Here is a 7182-nt window from a genome sequence, read left to right on the forward strand (position 1 = left end):
CGCTAAACTCATTGCCATCTTTGTACAATAATTTGGCAACAACCATCTTGCACAGTAAGACTACCATTGAGTTGAAAGACGTCACATCGGATCTTCTACTCAATGAGAAGATGAGAAAGAAGCCTAAAAATCTAGGACATGCTCTCATCACATAAGGTAGAGGCAGGAGCTATCAAAGGAGTTCGAGCAACTATGGTAGATCTGGAGCTCGTGGGAAGTCTAAGAACCGATCCAAATCAAGAGCTAGAAATTGCTACAATTGTGATCAACCAGGTCACTTCAAAAGAGATTGCCCAAATCCAAGGAAGGGCAAAGGTGAAACCAGTGGCCAGAAGAATGACGACAACACAACCGCCATGGTGCAAAATAATGATAATGTTGTCCTCTTTATAAATGAGGAAGAGGAATGCATGCACCTGTCAGGTCCAGAGTCGAAATGGGTGGTTGATATAACAACATCTTACCATGCCACACCAGCAAGAGATCTTTTTTGTAGATATGTAGCAGGTGATTTCGACACTGTGAGAATGGATAACACAAGTCACTCAAAGATTACGGGGATCGGTGACATTTGTATCAAGACAACTGTCGGATGCACATTGGTTCTAAAGGACGTGCGACATGTACCTGATTTGTGGATGTACTTGATCTCGGGAATTGTTTTGACCGAGATGGATACGAGAACTATTTTGCAAATCAAAAGTGGAGACTCACTAAGGGATCATTGTCGATTGCAAAGGGAGTTGCTCGTGGCACGTTGTACAGGACAAATGCAGAAATATGCCAAGGTGAATTGAACGCGACACAAGATGAGATTTCTGCAAATTTGTGGCATAAAAGAATGGGTCATATGAGCGAGAATGGATTGTAGATTCTTGCCAAGAAATCACTCATTTCTTATGCCAAAGGTACAACGGTAAAACCTTGTGACTTCTATTTATTTGGTAAGCAGCATAAAGTCTCATTTCAGACATCTCCTGAAAGAAATTAAATATACTTGATTTAGTATATTCTCATGTTTGTGGTCCAATAGAAATTGAATCGATGGGTGGTAACATATATTTTGTTACTTTTATTGATGATGCTTCATGAAAATTATGGGTTTATATTTTGAAAATCAAAGATCAGGTATTTCAAGTTTTCCAGAAGTTTCATGCTATGGTGGAAAGGGAGAGAGGCCAAAAGTTAAAGCATCTCCGAAGTGACAATGGAGGTGAGTATACTTCAAGGGAATTTGAAGAGTACTGTTTGATCCATGGGATCAGACATGAAAAGATAATTCCTGGAACCTCACAACATAATGGCGTAGCCGAAAGGATGAACTGCACCATTGTGGAGAAGGAGAGAAGCATGCTCAGAATGGCTAAACTGCCTAAGTCATTCTGGGGTGAAGTAGTTCAGACAGCCTGTTACCTGATCAATAGGAGTCCATCAGTTTCGTTGGCCTTTGATATCCCAGAGAGAGTTTGGACCAATAAGGAGGTGTCCTACTCGCATCTGAAGGTGTTCGGTTGCAGAGCTTTTGCACATGTACCAAAGGAGCAAAGAACAAAGCTTGATGGTAAATATGTTCCCTGCATATTCATCGGATATGGAGATGAAGAGTTTGGATATAGATTATGGGATCTTGTAAAGAAGAACCGTCATCAGAAGCAGAGATGTAGTCTTCAGAAAGTGAAGTTGGAATTGCTGATGATATGCCAGAGAAGGCCAAGAATGGTATAATTCCTAACCTTGTTACTATTCCTTCTACTTCTAATAATCCCACAAGTGCAGAAAGTAGGACCGACGAGGTTGCCAAGCAGGGGGAGTAACCTGATGAGGTTATTGAGCAGGATAAGCAATTTGATGATGGTGTCGAGCAAGCAGAGCACCCCACTCAGAAAGAAGAACAACCTCAACCTCTGAGGAGATCAGAGAGGCCAAGGGTAGAGTCATGTAGGTACCCTTCCACAGAGTATGTCCTCATCAGTGATGAAGGGGAGCTAGAAAGTCTTAAGGAGGTGTTGTCCCATCCAGAAAATAACCAATGGATGAAAGCCATTCAAGAAGAGATAGAATCTCTACAGAAATGGTTTTTTAAACTCAAGAAAGATGGAAATGGCAAGTTGGTCAGACACAAAGCTCGATTGGTGGTAAAAGGCTTCGAGCAGAAGCAAGGTATTGATTTTGACAAAATTTCCTCACATGTTGTCAAAATAACTTCTATTCGAACAATCTTGAACTTAACAGTTAGCCTAGATCTTGAAGTGGAGCAGTTCGACGTGAAAACTGTATTTCTTCACGGAGATTTGGAAGAGGAGATCAATATGGAGCAGCCAGAAGGATTTGAAGTAGCTGAAAGGAAACACATGGTGTGCAAATTGAATAAGAGTCTTTATAGATTGAATCAGGCACCAAGGCAGTGATACATGAAGTTTGACTCATTCATGAAAAGTCAAACTACATAAAGACCTATTCTGATCCATGTGTATACTTCAAAAGATTTTATGAGAATAACTTTATTATTATATTGTTGTTGTATGTGGATGACGTGTTAATTGTAGGAAAAGACAGGGGGTTGATCGCAAAGTTGAAGGGAGATTTGTCCAGATCATTTGATATGAAGGACTTGGGCCCAGCACAACAAATTATGAGTATGAAGATAGTTCGAGAGCGAACAAGCAGAAAGTTGTGGCTGTCTCAGGTGAAGTACGTTGGACGTGTACTCGAACGCCTCAACATGAAGAATGCTAAGCCAGTCAGCACACCTCTTGCTAGTCATCTAAAGTTGAGCAAGAAGATGTGTCCTACAATAGTGGAGGAGAAAGGGAACATGGCTAGAGTTCCTTATTCTTCAGCAGTCGGAAGCTTGATGTATGCAATGGTATGCACCAGACCTGATATTGCTCATGCAGTTGGTGTTGTTAGCAGATTTCTTAAAAATCCTAGAAAGGAACATTCGAAAGCAGTCAAGTGGATACTCAGGTACTTGAGAGGTACCGCGAGAGATTGTTTGTGCTTTGAAGGATCTGATCCAATCTTGAAGGGCTATACAAATACTCATATGGCAGGTGACATTGATAATAGAAAATCCACTATTGTATATTTGTTCACATTTTCAGGGGGAGCTATATCATAGTAGTCGAAGTTGCAGAAGTGTGTCGCACTCTCTACAACTGAAGCGGGGTATTTTGCCGCTACTGAAGTTGGCAAGGAGATGATATGGTTGAAACGGTTCCTTCAAGAGCTTGGATTGCATCAGAAGGAGTATGTCGTCTATTGTAACAGTCAAAGTGCAATAGACCTTAGCAAGAACTCCATGTACCATGCAAGAACAAAGCATATAGATGTGAGATGGAAATGGCAATGTGAGCAGGTGGAGAACGAATCTTTACATGTCAGAAAGATTCACACGAGTGAAAATCTTGTTGATATGTTGACCAAGGTGGTACCAAGAGACAAGTTCGAGCTATGCAAAGAACTTGTCGGCATGCACTCAAACTAGAAGACAGTGCTACCTCCTCTAGATGAATGAGACTGGAAGGGGAGATTGATGGGGTCCATCTCATTCAAAAGCCAAAGTAATAGGCATGTGCCTAAGGAAAATATTTTTGGTTTGGTAGCCAACTTTGTTGAATTTCTTTGGTTTTGGTAGCCAACTTTGTTGAATTTCTTTGGTTTGGTAGCCAACTTTTTTGAATTATCAACCTTGAAGAAAAATAAGGAAAGGTGTGTGCAAATTGTCAAATATAGTAGGCTTTAGAGAGTGAAGCTTCGGCTATAAAAGGAGAGCTTCAGCTCTAATTTCTACACAACAAAGAGAAAAAGAAAGAGTGAGGTTTCAAAGACAAGGTATAAGAAAATAGTCTGTGAGAAAAATAGAGAGTGAGCGATGTTGTAGTGAGGTGAGAATTTTTAAAGAGGGTGATTTCTTTTGAGTGTTGTAGTGGTCTTTAGAGTATTTGACTCGGACCTACAAAGTGTAAAATTCCTTACTATAGTGATATTATTTGTTCGTCTCGGCCGTGGCTTTTTTCCTTATTCAAAAGGGTTTTCCACGTAAAAATCTTGGTGTCGTAATCACTCTTTTATTCTTGTTAATTACCGTATCTTGGTGCTACGTTAATATTCCGCTTTTATTTCTGTGAATATTATTTAGGTAGGGGGTTTATTCCCAACACTTATGCCTTAACACTATTGCTGAATTGACCTTCTCCATGAAACTATTTTCAGAAATTTGCCCAGATTAGTGTAAGGATCCAATGTTTATGTCTATCCATGTGAAAGGTAGATGGCTTATGTCTATCTATGATTCTGTCATTTTCATACAGAAGATTTAGTTATAGTTTCCTGTTTTGATTTCAATTTAGAGGGGTTCTCTATTGGCACAATAACATAAAGTCGAATCAAAAGTTTTCCTGTATTACTACCTCAAAAAACCTACGGAAGAAATTACATGAAACTTCTCGTGATAAATCCAGCATTATCTCGCAACAATGCTAGCTTCGATTGTGGCATAGTTGGCGAAACATATGACGAAATACTAAGAATTATTGTTGCTTCCACTTCAACAGGTACGGATTGAACTAAACCATCCATACCTTGTGTATTTTTCACATAAATAAGAGAAATTTCAATATTAAGTTTGCGATAAACTTTTTCAAGTGTTTAATTTTCACACTTTCTCTTTGTGAGTGAGTTTGCCTGAGGATTTACCATCTCATTTCCGATGAGACTGTGATATAAATACACCTACTTATCTTGATTTCCAAAACTAATTTCTCAAGAAATATTATTCTCCGATTACGTGCATATACTTATTTTTGGTACTGAGGTCCTTTCTTACTTTTACTTTTTCTGTTAACTTTAACATATAAGAAGTAGTGGTTTCCACTAACTAAGCCTATCTCTGATCTTGCTTGTGTCGAAACATATACTTAGTGGAAGTATATTACTCATTTTAACACAACTGTTAGGTGCTCATTCATGAACTACTCTTCTTCTTTGCTGAGGAAAGCAAGCAATTTAAAATCGACTTCTTTGCTGCAGCTCAGTTTTGGTTAAGATTTCTTCTTTTTATGTGTCTTGACTTTGGAACAACTAAGATTACTTCTCATGGGTACAAGAGAACAACTTGCAGAAGTTTAAGCTGCCCGAACCTGTTCTTTGCATTGGTGGAATCCTACAAATAGAGCTCTTAGGCAGAGTTCAAAGACAAGAAATTAATGGTCCATATTATATATCGCCGGCAGGAGCGGCCTCACCCTAAAGCAAGTGAAACACTTTTTAGGCCCCAAAAATTTAAGGGTCCCAAAATTATTATTTTTTTATATATAGTAGTATATTATTTATATAATTATCTCTTATTATTGATAGATTTATTTCTTTATTGTCATATTAATTTTTAATAACTCGATTTCTTCCTCTAATTAATATAACTAGAATAGTTTTCTATCAATCTTATTTTACTTTTTTACTTAATTATATTTCTCTATTCATTAGTTGGTCACGTAACTATATCTAATCTAACTTATTATTTATTTTCCTTACATAAATTATACTCTCTCCGTCTCAATTTATATGAAAGTGTTTGACTGGACATGGAGTTTATAAAATAAAGAAAGGCTTTTGAAACTTATAATCTTAAATAAATCATAAAAATTTGTGGGCTAGAAATCATCTCATTAATGGTAAAAAGAAAAATCTAAAGTTGAATTGTTACCAAATATAGAAAGGGACTTACTAAAAAAAAGGAGTCACTTAAGTTGGGACGAAGGAAGTATGTTTTCTGGGTTCTCCCATTTCAGTTGTGATGCAATCAACGTTAAATTCATTTAATTTTTTGTACTTTATAAAACTAAGTTCTCATTTTTATTAATTCCACATTCTCACTTGTCTAATTTTTTAAAAAACGATGTTTATTAAATTATATATATATATATATATATATATATATATATATATTAAGGCCTTTTATTAAGATTTTGCTTTAGTTCTCTGATGATGTTGGGCCGCCCCTGATCGTCAGTTCCCTCTTTAGATTAAGTTTTTAGTTGTTGGGTGACTATACTGATCTTTGCTTCCAAGTGCAGCGACCAGTTGGTTTATGTTTTGATTCGGATTTGTTTATTATGTCTTCTCTATTGTGGAGAAACTGTTAGAGATGCTATTTTATTATATTAGTTATTGCTAGCTCAACTTGTATGTCCATATAAGACTATGAAATCTAGAGTACCCTTATACAAAGATTCAGTATTGTAATAGAGACGGGCCAAAATAGAGTAGAGTGGTAAAGAGGCTTCATATAGCCAACCTCAAACTTGTGTGGGGTTGAGGTGATAATAGGGATAGTAGTAGTTGTTATATATTTGTTGCTAGATTACTTTCCTTGATAATTTTTTTTGTATTCTTTTTATGTTTAAGTTATTCTTCTGAATGGTTACTGGTTTTTTACGGATTAGAGGGAGTTGTGGTGTCTCCAACTTCCCCGAATCACCTGTCTTTCTGCAGAGCGAAATACCAAGTTGTTTTTTTTAAATTTCATTTTCTTTTGGTATTTTATCCCAAGTTTCTTAGAGCCTTGCTTTAACTTTCAAGGCCATTCAACCCTTGGAGCTTAAGATTCAGGGGCGGCCCGTCCGTAAAGCGGGTAAAATAATTGCTTTAGGCCCCACAATACTATAAAGTGAAACAATACGTGGGAAGTTTGCAGAACACAAATTTGAGATAGTGGACCACAACTTTCTCGAGCACAACTTTGTCTAGCAAAGTGAAAACAACGTGTGCACTAATAGCAATATGCCACTATATTATATTTTTATACATTGTTCTTCAATTAATCAATTCATGACTCCATTCTTCAATAGCCAAAGATCAAGCATTATTGTGGAGTTTCAAACTTCAGAGTTCAGTGTATTGATTCAAGAAATAGTGGGGTATTTTTTGTTTGTTATATTTTCATAATGCAAGTCTTACGACAAGCATACTCGAGCAGAAATTTTAATTTGATATCAAGCTATCCGTTCTTGAACCAGGTTCTATCATTCTATCTTTTTATTATTTTCTCATCTAAAATTTAATATTTTGCTATTTAGTGCATTTTTAGATTATTTATTAGAAGATAAGTATGTCAAATAGAAAGTGTGAATCTGGTTATAAAAATAGAAGATAAAATCTTACCTAAGATCAACAATGTCTCAA

This window comes from Nicotiana tomentosiformis, chromosome 6, assembly GCF_000390325.3.
Source record: "Nicotiana tomentosiformis chromosome 6, ASM39032v3, whole genome shotgun sequence".
Classification (NCBI taxonomy): domain Eukaryota; kingdom Viridiplantae; phylum Streptophyta; class Magnoliopsida; order Solanales; family Solanaceae; genus Nicotiana; species Nicotiana tomentosiformis.